This window comes from Chrysemys picta, chromosome 15 (assembly GCF_011386835.1).
Source record: "Chrysemys picta bellii isolate R12L10 chromosome 15, ASM1138683v2, whole genome shotgun sequence".
Taxonomy (NCBI): domain Eukaryota; kingdom Metazoa; phylum Chordata; order Testudines; family Emydidae; genus Chrysemys; species Chrysemys picta.
Window position 1 is genome coordinate 3,425,349 of NC_088805.1, and position 13,239 is coordinate 3,438,587.

The window sequence follows — 13,239 nt, forward strand, 5'->3', positions numbered from 1 at the left end:
TTTATTGCCTGTAAAATTTGTAGTGCAGAGCTCCCTGTGGCTGGGTAGTTGCTTTTCCAGACATGTCTTTTCCCTACGCTGCACGTGTGAACTTTCCTTTAAAGCGTGAAAACCAGGAGAACTTGGAAAGGGCAGGTGTAGTATGGTTTCTTCCCCATCCTGTATCGCAGCAGGTATTCATCCCTGCTGGAAGGAAGACGTGGCACTCAACAGGCCAGTAGAATCATAGAATCATAGAATATCAGGGTTGGAAGGGACCTCAGGAGGTATCTAGTCCAATCCCCTGCTCAAAGCAGGACCAACCCCAACTAAATCATCCCAGCCAGGGCTTTGTCAAGCCGGGCCTTAAACACCTCTAAGGAAGGAGATTCCACCACCTCCCTAGGTAACCCATTCCAGTGCTTCACCACCCTCCTGGTGAAATAGTGTTTCCTAATATCCAACCTAGACCTCCCCCACGGCAACTTGAGACCATTACTCCTTGTTCTGTCATCTGCTCCCACTGACAACAGCCGAGCTCCATCCTCTTTGGAACCCCCCTTCAGGTAGTTGAAAGCAGCTATCAAATCCCCCCTCATTCTTCTCTTCTGGAGACTAAATAATCCCAGTTCCCTCAGCCTCTCCTCATAAGTCATGTGCTCCAGACCCCTAATCATTTTTGTTGCCCTCCGCTGGACTCGCTCAAATTTTTCCACATCCTTCTTGTAGTGTGGGACCCAAAACTGGACACACGATGGGGCCTCACCAATGTCGAATAAAGGGGAACGATCACGTTCCTCGATCTGCTGGCAATGCCCCTACTTATACAGCCCAAAATGCCGTTAGCCTTCTTGGCAACAAGAGCACACTGTTGACTCATATCCAGCTTCTCGTCCACTGTGACCCCTAAGTCCTTTTCTGCAGAACTGCTGCCTAGCCATACATCCCTAGTCTGTACCAGTGCATGGGATTCTTCCGTCCTAAGTGCAGGACTCTGCACTTGTCCTTGTTGAACCTCATCAGGTTTTTTTTGGCACAATCCTCTAATTTGTCTAGGTCCCTCTGTATCCGATCCCTACCCTCCAGTGTATCTACCACGCCTCCCAGTTTAGTGTCATCTGCAAACTTGCTGAGAGTGCAGTTCACACCATCCTCCAGATCATTAATAAAAATATTAAACAAAACCGGCCCCAGGACCGACTCTTGGGGCACTCCGCTTGAAACCGGCTGCCAACTAGACATGGAGCCATTGATCACTACCCGTTGAGCCCGACGATCTAGCCAGCTTTCTATCCACCTTACAGTCCATTCATCCAGCCCATACTTCTTTAACTTGGCGGCAAGAATACTGTGGGAGACCGTAACAAAAGCTTTGCTAAAGTCAAGGAATAACACATCCACTGCTTTTCCCTCATCCACAGACCCAGTTATCTCATCATAGAAGGCAATTAGGTTAGTCAGGCACGACTTCCCCTTCGTGAATCCATGCTGACTGTTCCTGATCACTTTCCTCTCCTCTAAATGTTTCATAATTGATTCCTTGAGGACCTGCTCCATGATTTTTCCAGGGACTGAGGTGAGGCTGACTGGCCTGTAGTTCTCCGGATCCTCCTCCTTCCCTTTTTTTAAAGATGGGCACTACATTAGCCTTTTTCCAGTCATCCAGGACCTCCCCCGATCGCCATGAGTTTTCAAAGATGATGGCCAATGGCTCCGCACTCACATTCGCCAACTCCTTTAGCACCCTCGGATGCAATGCATCCGGCCCCATGGATTTGTGCTCATCCAGATTTTCTAAATAGTCCCGAACCACTTCTTTCTCCACGGAGGGCTGGTCACCGCCTCCCCATACTGTGCTGCCCAGTCCAGCAGTCTGGGAGCTGACCTTGTTTGTGAAGACAGAGGCAAAAAAAGCATTGAGTACATTAGCTTTTTCCACATCCTCTGTCACTAGGTTGCCTCCCTCATTCAGTAAGGGGCCCACACTTTGCTTGACTTCTTGTTGCTAACGTACCTGAAGAAACCCTTCTTGTTAACATCTCTTGCTAGCTGCAATTCCAAGTACGATTTGGCCTTCCTGATTTCACCCTTGCATGCCTGAGCAATATTTTTATACTCCTCCCTGGTCATTTGTCCAATCTTCCACTTCTTATAAGCAGCCTGGTCCATCACACTGCTCTACAGCCAAAATGCTTCTGAAATAAATGTAGTCAAACTTTACTAATTCTGGGTCACTGAGAACGAAAATGATGCTTAAAACTGTTGATTGGCTCTAGTTTTCAAGATATGCTATTGGGTCAGTATATAAGACTCTTGACTTGGGAATGGCGGAGGATAAATGAGTTATAAAGGGAAGGTTTCAGAGTAGCAGCTGTGTTAGTCTGTATCCGCAAAAAGAACAGGAGTACTTGTGGCACCTTAGAGACTAACAAATTTATTAGAGCATAAGCTTTCATGGGCTACAGCCCACTTCTTCGGATGCATATAGAGTGGAACATATATTGAGGAGATATATATACACACATACAGAGAGCATGAACAGGTGGGAGTTGTCTTACCAACTCTGAAAGGCCAATTAAGTAAGTGGAAAAAAAACTTTTGAAGTGATAATCAAGCTAGCCCAGTACAGACAGTTTGATAAGAAGTGTGAGAATACTTACAAGGGGAGATAGATTCAATGTTTGTAATGGCTCAGACATTCCCAGTCCTTGTTCAATCCTAAATTGATTGTATCTAGTTTGCATATCAATTCCAGCTCAGCAGTCTCTCGTTGGAGTCTGTTTTTGAAGTTTTTCTGTTGTAAGATAGCCACCCGCAGGTCTGTCATAGAATGACCAGACAGGTTAAAGTGTTCTCCCACTGGTTTTTGAGTATTATGATTCCTGATGTCAGATTTGTGTCCATTAATTCTTTTGCGTAGAGACTGTCCGGTTTGGCCAATGTACGTGGCAGTGGGGCATTGCTGGCACATGATGGCATATATCACATTGGTAGATGTGCAGGTGAACGAGCCCCTGATGGTATGGCTGATGTTATTAGGTCCTATGATGATGTCACTTGAATAGATATGTGGACAGAGTTGGCATCGGGGTTTGTTACAAGGATAGGTTCCTGGGTCAGTGTTTTTGTTCAGTGATGTGTGGTTGTTGGTGGGCTAGCTTGATTATCACTTCAAAAGTTTTTTTTTCACTTACTTAATTGGCCTCTCAGAGTTGGTAAAAACAACAAGGAGTCTGGTGGCACCTTAAAGACTAACAGATTTATTTGGGCATAAGCTTTCGTGAGTAAAAACCTCACTTCTTCGGATGCATAGAGTGAAAGTTACAGATGCAGGCATTATATACTGACACATGGAGAGCAGGGAGTTACTTCACAAGTGGAGAACCAGTGTTGACAGTGCCAATTCAATCAGGGTGGATGTAGTCCACTCCCAGTAATAGATGAGGAGGTGTCAATTCCAGGAGAGGAAAAGCTGCTTCTGTAATGAGCCAGCCACTCCCAGTCCCTATTCAAGCCCAGATTAATGGTGTTAAATTTGCAAATGAATTTTAGTTCTGCTGTTTCTCTTTGAAGTCTGTTTCTGAAGTTTTTTTTGTTCAATGACAGTGACTTTTAAATCTGTAATAGAATGACCAGGGAGATTGAAGTGTTCACTTACTGGCTTGTGTATGTTACCATTCCTGATATCCGATTTGTGTCCATTTATTCTTTTGCGGAGGGACTGTCCGGTTTGGCCAATGTACATGGCAGAGGGGCATTGCTGGCACATGATGGCATATATGACATTAGTGGATGTGCAGGTGAATGAGCCCCTGATGGTGTGGCTGATATGGTTGGGTCCTCTGATGCTGTTGCCAGAGTAGATATGGGGACAGAGTAGGCAACGAGGTTTGCTACAGGGATAGGTTCCTGGGTTGGTGTTTCTGTGGTGTGGTGTGTAGTTGAGTATTTGCTTCATGTTGGGGGGTTGTCTGTAAGCGAGGACTGGCCTGCCTCCCAAGGTCTGTGAGAGTGAGGGATCATTTTCCAGGATAGGTTGTAGATCGTGGATAATGCGCTGGAGAGGTTTTAGCTGGGTAAGACAACTCCCACCTGTTCATGCTCTCTGTATGTATGTATATATATCTCCCCAATATATGTTCCATTCTATGCATCCGAAGAAGTGGTCTGTAGCCCACGAAAGCTTATGCTCTGATAAATTTGTTAGTCTCTAAGGTGGCCACAAGTACTCCTGTTCTTTTTCTAAAGGGAAGGGATCTCAATTTAAAGCAGAAATGACTAAAATAGATCTTTGACTGGATCTATGAATAAATCTATGACTGGGTTTGGACAAAAAGAAGAACAGGAGTACTTGTGGCACCTTAGAGACTAACAAATTTATTAGAGCATAAGCTTTCGTGGACTACAGCCCACTTCTTCGGATGCATAGTCCACGAAAGCTTATGCTCTAATAAATTTGTTAGTCTCTAAGGTGCCACAAGTACTCCTGTTCTTCTTTTTGCGGATACAGACTAACACGGCTGTTACTCTGAAACCTGGGTTTGGACAGTACTTGCTTTTTAGGCAAAACAATGAATGATGCAATCTGAAGCTGGTATTGCGTCATACATGATATGAATTGCATCATGTTATTCCTAGAAGTCATGGATGATGCAATCATAACGAAGCTTACATCACTCTGCTGAACAAATTGCCCTATATCAGCTCTAGAAATCATACAGTGTGGTGCTCTCTTATTTGTCAGTGTTTGATTTTGCAAAGGGACACATTTCTGTTTAGCCAAAGTGAGCAGAGATGCCTCGTACTTGTGTGAACAGTGCAGATAACTTCTGCTATGTTTGTGGTGAAGTGACTTTTGCATCACAAAAGCGCAGTATAACCACTATGGTTAAGAAAGCCTATCACCTTTATTTTGGCTGCAAAATTGGAGATCAGGACAAGAGGTGGTCCCCACACATATGCTGCAACACTTGTGCAACAAATTTTGGCCAGTGGTTGAACAGGAAAAGTCTATGCCTTTTGCAGTGCCAATTATTTGGAGAGAGCCAACAGATCATACCAGCAATTGTTACTTCTGCATGGTGCCTCCAGTTGGGAAAGGTGTGTCAAAGAAGAAAAAGTGGACTGTGCATTATCCAAACATTCCATCAGCTATGCCCAGTACCCCACGGAGAAGGACTGCCGCTTCCTGATGCACCAGAATCATTCTCACTTGAGTCAGACGAGGAAGAGGCTGAAACTTCTGGTCCTGAACCATCAATGTCACAGGACCCACATTTTCTCCCATCCTCCTCCTCTGAACCACACCTCATAACACAAGGTGAACTGAATGACCTTGTCAGGGATTTGGAACTACCAAAGAGTAAGGCAGAGCTGTTGGGCTCCAGACTACAGCAGTGGAATCTCCTGGCAGGTGATGTTAGTGTTTCCATGTTCCGTGACCATCAAAAGGATCTTGTCCCATTCTTCTTCATGGAAGGTGATCTTGTAGCCTGCAACAACATCGATGGTGTGATGGCAACAAACATCGTTCACGATCCAGATGAGTGGAGACTGTTCATTGATTCATCGAAGACGAGTCTTAAAGCTGTTTTACTGCATAATGGCAATGTTTTGCCATCAATTCCAGTTGGTCATGCAGTCCATATGAAGGAAACCTATGACAACATGAAACAACTTTTGAGGTGCATAAACAATGACCAACATCAGTGGCAGCTTTGTGGCGATTTGAAGGTTGTTGCTCTCTTGCTTGGTCTGCAGACTGGATACACAAAGTACTGTTGTTTTCTCTGCGAATGGGATAGTCGTGCAAGAGATTCCCACTACATCAAGAAAGATTGGCCACTCCGACAGTCATTGGAGCCTGGGAGGAAAAGTGTTCAGCATCCACCACTTGTTGAATCAAGGAAGATTTTGTTACCACCCTTACACATCAAGCTGGGTCTGATGAAGAACTTTGTCAAGGCCATTGACAAAACACAAGCAGCTTTCAGGTATCTCCATGTGTCAGTATATAATGCCTGCATCTGTAACTTTCACTCTATGCATCTGAAAAAATGAGGTTTTTACCCACGAAAGTTTATGCCCAAATAAATCTGTTAGTCTTTAAGGTGCCACCAGACTCCTTGTTGTTTAAGCAGCTTTCAAGTACCTCCGTGGAAAATTTCCAAGGTTAAGTGAAGCTAAGCTAAAGGAAGGTGTCTTTGTTGGTCCTCAGATTCGTGAACTTCTTCGAGATGATGCATTTGACCATGCACTGCGTGGCAAGGAAAAGACGGCATGGAAAGCCTTCCAGTTAGTGGCAATACATTTTCTCGGAAACAACAAGGCAGACAACTGCAGGTTGTTGGTGGAAAACCTCAAGGCATACAAAAGCCTTGGTTGCAACATGTCACTAAAGATACATTTTTTGCACTCTCATCTAGTTTTTTTTCCACCGAACTGCGGAGCAGTGAGCGACGAGCACGGCGAGCGATTTCACCAGGACATAATGGAGAAATGCTATCAGGGCAAATGGAGCCCATCAATGCTTGCAGACTATTGCTGGACAGTGACAAGAGATGCTCCATTTAATGAATACAAGAGACAAGCCAAGAAGCGCCGAGTAGACACTGAATAGGACTCAACTATGTACATAATAGTTTTTTGCCTTTTGTTTCATAATAAATTTGATTTATATAACCCTTTTGCTGATTTTTTAAAGTGTTACATAAACAGGACAGGTGAAATATTATCATGTAAAGCAACCATAAACACATGACAAGACCTAGGTTTACAATTTATCATTAAAACTCTACTATCTACACAATATACATAGACATAAAATGTAAAAACTTAAATATCTTAGAAACAGTAGCCAATCAGTTGTTTTAATTGTCATATTTGAATTCAGCACATCAAAATACATAATAAATAGCAGACGACTTCTCAAAAATTGTAGATCAGTGTTATGGCAAATTTCTCATCCTTAAACATATTAAGAAAGAAAGTACATAAGAATGGCCATACTGGGTCAGACCAAAGGTCCATCCAGCCCAGTATCCTGTCTGCCGACATCGGCCAATGCAAGGTGCCCCAGAGGGAGCGAACCTAACAGATAATGATCGAGTGATCTCTTTCCTGCCATCCATCTCCATCCTATGACAAACGGAGGCTAGGGACACCATTCCTTACCCATCCTGGCTAATAGTTCTCTTTTAAACCATGTTATAGTCCTAGCCTTCACAATCTCCTCAGGCAAGGAGTTCCACAGGTTGACTGTGCGCTGTGTGAAGAAGAGCCTCCTTTTATTTGTTTTAAACCTGCTGCCCATTAATTTCATTTGGTGGCCCCTAGTTCTTATATTATGGGAACAAGTAAATAACTTTTCCTTATTCACTTTCTTCACACCACTCATGATTTTATATACCTCTATCATATCCCCCCTTAGTCTCCTCTTTTCCAAGCTGAAAAGTCCTAGCCTCTTTAATCTCTCCTCATATGGGACCCATTCAAAACCCCTAATCATTTTAGTTGCCCTTCTCTGAACCTTTTCTAATGCCAGTATATATTTTTTGAGATGAGACCACATCTGTACGCAGTATTCAAGATGTGGGCGTATCATCGATTTATATAAGGGCAATAAGATATTCTCCGTCTTATTCTCTATCCCTTTTTTAATGATTCCTAATGATTCCTGTTTGCTTTTTTTGACTGCCGCTGCACACTGCATGGACGTCTTCAGAGAACTATCTATGATGACTCCAAGATCTCTTTCCTGATTAATTGTAGCTAAATTAGCCCCCAACATATTGTATGTATAATTGGGGTTATTTTTTCCAATGTGCATTACTTTACATTTATCCACATTAAATTTCATTTGCCATTCTGTTGCCCAATCACTTCGTTTTGTGAGATCTTTTTGAAGTTCTTCACAGTCTGCTTTGGTCTTAACTATCTTGAGTAAGGGACAGAGGCATAAAATGGGAGGGTCCCCCAAGATTCTGGCTTGCTGAGCATGCTCAGAAGGCCTCGTGGGGGAGTTTCGGAGCACAGAAGGGGATCCAAATACAAAAAGGTGAGAGAGTCCGTGTGAACTCCCTCTGCCCTCCCCAGAAGAGCACAGTCCCTGTGGAGGCCCTGCTGAGGGGGAGAACTATGGGGGAGGCGCCGTGTATCTTCTGCTGCAGTGTCCAGATCTGCCATCCCGGATGCAGAGCAAGTGATCAGGTTGATAAGTCTTGCAGAAGTCCTAGTGGGCCTAATCCTCTATTTCCTCCCCTCTTATGTCATTTGCACCTGTGCAAACGGGGTGTGAACTGCTACCCTTTCCTGATACTTGTGCAAAGTGGGTATTATTGACAATGGGCCGCGCTCGCTGGGGGAGAATCAGTTCCCAGGTGCATAATGTGGCTTCTTTCTTCTCTCCCCCTGTCTTTCAGCGCTCTGGCCTTGCGGAAGCTGAGAGTTCAGGCAGCTTCTCTTCCTGCCTTTACCATCTAGCTCTCCCATGGTTCTGAGCCTCCCATCACCCAGAGGTGTCAGGTGTCCCCTGAGAAGGCCAGATCATTGAATTTCTGCTGCAGAGACAAAGGCGACATACTTGGCCAGCATTTCCCAGGTTCCCTTTGCTTTTACTTCAGAGCGTTGTGTTTAGATAAGTGTTTTCTCCCTGCCAAGCTCCTGTGTGGTCTTGCAATGAGCTCACCATCCCATCCGCTTAATCCAGACGGTCACTGTCTCCCAGTGACCGAGCCTACTGATAGAGAAGTGCAGTGACTGCTGCCGAATGGGGATAGATTTAGCAAAGGTGCTGCTTAATTGCTCACGATCAGGGGCGGCTCCAGGCACCAGCACACCAAGCACGTGCCTGAGGCGGCCTGCTGGTCGCCGTGAGGGCAGCAGTTCGGTGGAATGCCTGCGGGAGGTCCGCTAGTCCCGCGGCTTCGGCTGCAATTCAGCTGCGGCTAGCCGCGGGACCGGTGAACCTCCCACAGGCATGCCGCCGAATCTGCGTTACCAGCGGACCTCCTGCAGGCCGAAAGCCACCTGCCTGCCGTGCATGGGGCGCCAAAAAACATAGAGCCACCCCTGCCCACGATAGTCACATGGGGCTTGGTATTGCTCCCGTCAAATTCGCTGGCAGTCTTGCCACTGACTTCAGTGGAGGATCCAACCAGTGGTATTTAGCTATGGCATTTGCTTCCCTTGTAGATCTGACAAGCCCAGGGCCTCGGCTCACCCAGACACTCGTTAGCCTAAGGGGAGTGGCTGTGGAAAATTTCTCCTCTGGTTTAGTGCAGAAATGGCCAGATAAGGAAGGTGAACGATAGATCAGTTCAAGCTGAAATGCAGCCAATGCGCACATATCCAGCCTGCTGTTTTACTCCATTTCAATCATTGGGGCTGCTTAACAAAAGGGTTTCTTGAATTGCAGTGTCGCCATTCAGAGGGAATTGCTATCACACGCTGAGCCTCAGGAGGTCCCTGTCGGGCCAGAAGGGAGAGGGAGGGAGCTTGTGGCAGTGTGATGAGCACAGGCAGCCCTGCTCACTGGGAGTGCTGGGGACACTGTTATCAGAGGCCTCTCACAGGCAGCCAGCCTGGGGAGGCTGGCAGCTTCCTTCCATGGGAAGGTCTCTGGTTAATATCGGGTTGTTTTCCTGATGGATGCACTTTACCATCGAGCTCTGAGGAAGCTGTTTGTTCACAGCTGGGCAGCTGTATGCTATAAAAGGTCTTTCACTGACCCACAAACACATAGTCTGCTCCATCCCTTTGAAGGATAATGCTTATCAGTGGGATCCGCTCTCCAGCTCCATGGAAATACCCATATACTGATGCTGGAGCAGGTAAGATGGGATGGAAAGGCGGCAGCTACTGGCTGAGCATAGGGACAGGCTACAGAATAGACACGGATGAGGTCAGAGAGATGGTGAGTTTGGAGAGGATCTTGCTGTGGGCTCGGAGAGGGGCCAAAAGGTTCCTGGGGATAGTGGTGGGGGATCTTCCCATTTTCAGGCATGGAGATGGGGTGGGGAAAGGGGGCTGTTGGATTTGGGACAAATGTAATTTGGACAGTTGAGGATGTTCGGGAGACCATAAAAGAAGGGCGTTTGCTCAGGAGGAGAGGAGGTGAAGGCAGGAATTAGGGTTTGAAAGAGGAGTGCATCAGGTCAGATGATGTCCGATGTGGTGGGTGAGTCGGACATGATAGGCAGATTTATTGGCCTTTGAGATGTGCAAGAGAGAAGAGGGTCTGGAGCCAGTGGGATCCTGGCAGAGGGCAGCGAACGGAGGACCAGGTTGAGACAAGGGAGGCCAGAGGAGGTTTGGATGGAGGCAGGATCTGTCTAATCGTGTGGTCTCGGTATTAATGCCAGGCTTATTGCTGAGGTAACTGACAGCCTGAGGATGGAGCCGGTGGAAGAGAGGACAAGTAGGTGTGAGGAACTCCCCAAAGCACCTCACCTAGCCAGGCTGCACAGGACAGATGCACAGACCGCTCTGGACTGATTCCTGGCTTTGGTTCTATTGGAAGTGAAATATTCACCAGAGAGTAATCGAAACTCAAACCCCATGTGGTAAGCAGCCTTTCTTCCTCCGTAGTAGCAGTGTCTCCTCCTCCCACTGGGTTCCACCAGACTCCGGGTGAACTCAATTCTAGAGCAGGCAGCCAGAGAGGAACTGCTGTGCTCAGATCCACCAGCGCTGGAAGCGGGTATAAGACCCAGAAGAGAGGAGAGTCGGGTGGGCCCCTTTCCCCACAGCATGTTTGGGCTCCGACACATTTCGCACATACACATCAGCCCTGGTCACTTGGTAAAGAACCTTGATTTAAACAGCTATTTTTCAGTGAATGTGCCCTAAAAATACTAATGTGAGAGAACTATAAGTAGTGATCTGGATTTCAAGAGAAAAATAAGCTTAAAAGAAAATGCATCAGAAATGTTTGCATTGCTAAGACATTGCAAGCTTCATTTGCATGTCAATGTAATTACCTTGATTACAAATTGCTTCTTTTTCTATCTGAAGCACTTAATGGCCCTTTCCCTGACTCATTATCAAATGTTAATTGCTGTGTTGTTACTTAGTATGTTCACCCGTGCTCCTGTGATGTCAGGTTCTGAGCCCTGCCTGGGAGGAATTGGCTGCTACATCAAAGGTAGGCTCTGCCATTGTGTGTCTATATTCATGGGGGCTGAATGTATCTATGGAACAAAACTGAACATCAAAGCTGATAATGCTGTTTGCTATTTTCTTGTGGCAAAAGGTAACACTTCTAGCTAGAGTGCTGCATTATCCTCCAGTACAGCTGTTAACATCTTGTAAAATGCCACTTCCTCCTGGTGTCATGTCTCGATTCAGCATTGATGGAGGTAATAAGAGTTATGCCTTGTCTGTGTTGGTGTTTTTAGCCATCCTTGTAGCTGTGCTGGTGCAAACCCCTAGTGCTGTTAACCCCAGCGCAAGCCTTGATTTTCCCTGGTACCATGTTAGTTTTGTATTGTTCTAGTTTTTTAAATCCAAATGCTGTGTGGTACAAAGCCAAATGTCTTAGAGAAATCTAAGTGTACTACATCAACAGTATTACCTTTATCAACCAAAACTGTAATCTTATCAAACAAAGCTATAGGGTTAGTTTGACAGGATCTATTTTCCATAAACCCGTGTTGACTGGCATTAATTATATAGCCTTCTTTAATTATTTATTAATCAAGTGCCATATCAGCAACTCTGGTATCTTGCTGGGGATTGATGTCATGCGATCAGGACTATAATTACCCAGGTCATCCCATTTACCCTTTTTAAATATTGGTACAACATTAGCTCTCTTCCAGTCTTCTGGAATCATAGAATATCAGGGTTGGAAGGGACATCAGGAGGTCATCTAGTCCAACCCCCTGCTCAATCCCCAACTAAATCATCCCAGCCAGGGCTTTGTCAAGCCTGACCTTAAAAACCTCTAAGGATGGAGATTCCACCACCTCCGGAGGTAACCCATTCCAGTGCTTCACCACCCTTCTAGTGAAAAAGTTTTTCCTAATATCCAGCCGAAACCTCCCTCACTGCAACTTGAGACCATTACTCCTTGTTCTGTCATCAGGTACCACTGAGAACAGTCTAGATCCATCCTCTTTGGAACCCCCCTTCAGGTAGTTGAAAGCAGCTATCAAATCCCCCCTCATTCTTCTCTTCTGCAGACTAAACAATCCCAGTTCCCTCAGCCTCTCCTCATAAGTCATGTGCTCCAACCCCCTAATCATTTTGTCCCTGTTGTTCCAAGTGTTATTGAAAATCAACATTAACCATCCAGCAAGCTGCTTGGCCAGCTGTTATAAAACTCTTGGCTGCAAGTTTTCTAGACTTGCTGATTTTCAATAGCTTACTTTAGTAGCGGCTGTTTAACATCCTCCTGAGTTACTGTTGGAATGGGAAGTGTATCATCATCATGATGAAATATGACTAGATCTGTTTTTCCCCAAATACAGACCAGAAATATTTATTGATCACTTGGGTCCTTTCTGCATTGGTATTGACAGCTCTGTTGAAGAGGAGGCAGTTGTGCACCACGTTGTACAGCCGTCTTTGCCTGCACTACATTTAAGCCTCCCACGTTTTTCTTCTAAGCCAAAACCAAACCAAATGCTAATTAGTTCTGTGCAAGAGTAAACACAGAGGGCTGGATTCAGATGTCACACGTGATCGTGTAATTAAAGGCTATGTCTTAGTGTGTACCCACAAGGGGGGGGGGGGGAATGACAGTGGCAATGATTCCAGCATTTTCTAGCTTTCGGGTGTCTGACTTTGCACCTTGACATTCTTTATATGCCGATGTTTTTGGTATGTAATTATTTGTTAATACCTGGTGGGTGCAAACCCAGTCTGCAGCAGGGATCCTCCATCCACGAGATTATCCAGCGGAACTGCCAGAGAGCAAAGCTGCAAACCAAAGAGGGGGAATGGTTGCAGAGCTGAGCGGTGGAAGAGGAAGCATCACCTGAGCCATGGGGAGCAGAGCTGTTGTCAGGGAGAGCGATGAGGCTCATGTCCCCGTGGGAAGGAAGCACAGGGCACAGACAGCTTCATTAGTCTTGAAATCCTATGTAGGTCACAGGCGGAAATCAGTTGTATTTCTTTCTGAGCAGAGATTTAAAAAGGGAACTGATCTCCAGTCGTATGTTCTAAAGGCCTTTACCTGCATCTGGTTAAAGAGCAGCACTAATTCAGCAGTGGGTGTGGTTCGTTTGCTTGTTGTGGTGGAGGAGCTGCATGCTGCAG

At 45.6% G+C, this 13,239-nt stretch overlaps 1 protein-coding gene across 2 annotated transcripts in view; it reads left to right on the plus strand.

Annotated features, from left to right (window-relative positions):
• Positions 1-13,239, plus strand: part of LOC101933726 (oxysterol-binding protein 2) — a 374,699-nt gene that overhangs the window by 129,558 nt on the left and 231,902 nt on the right. The window lies entirely within an intron of this gene.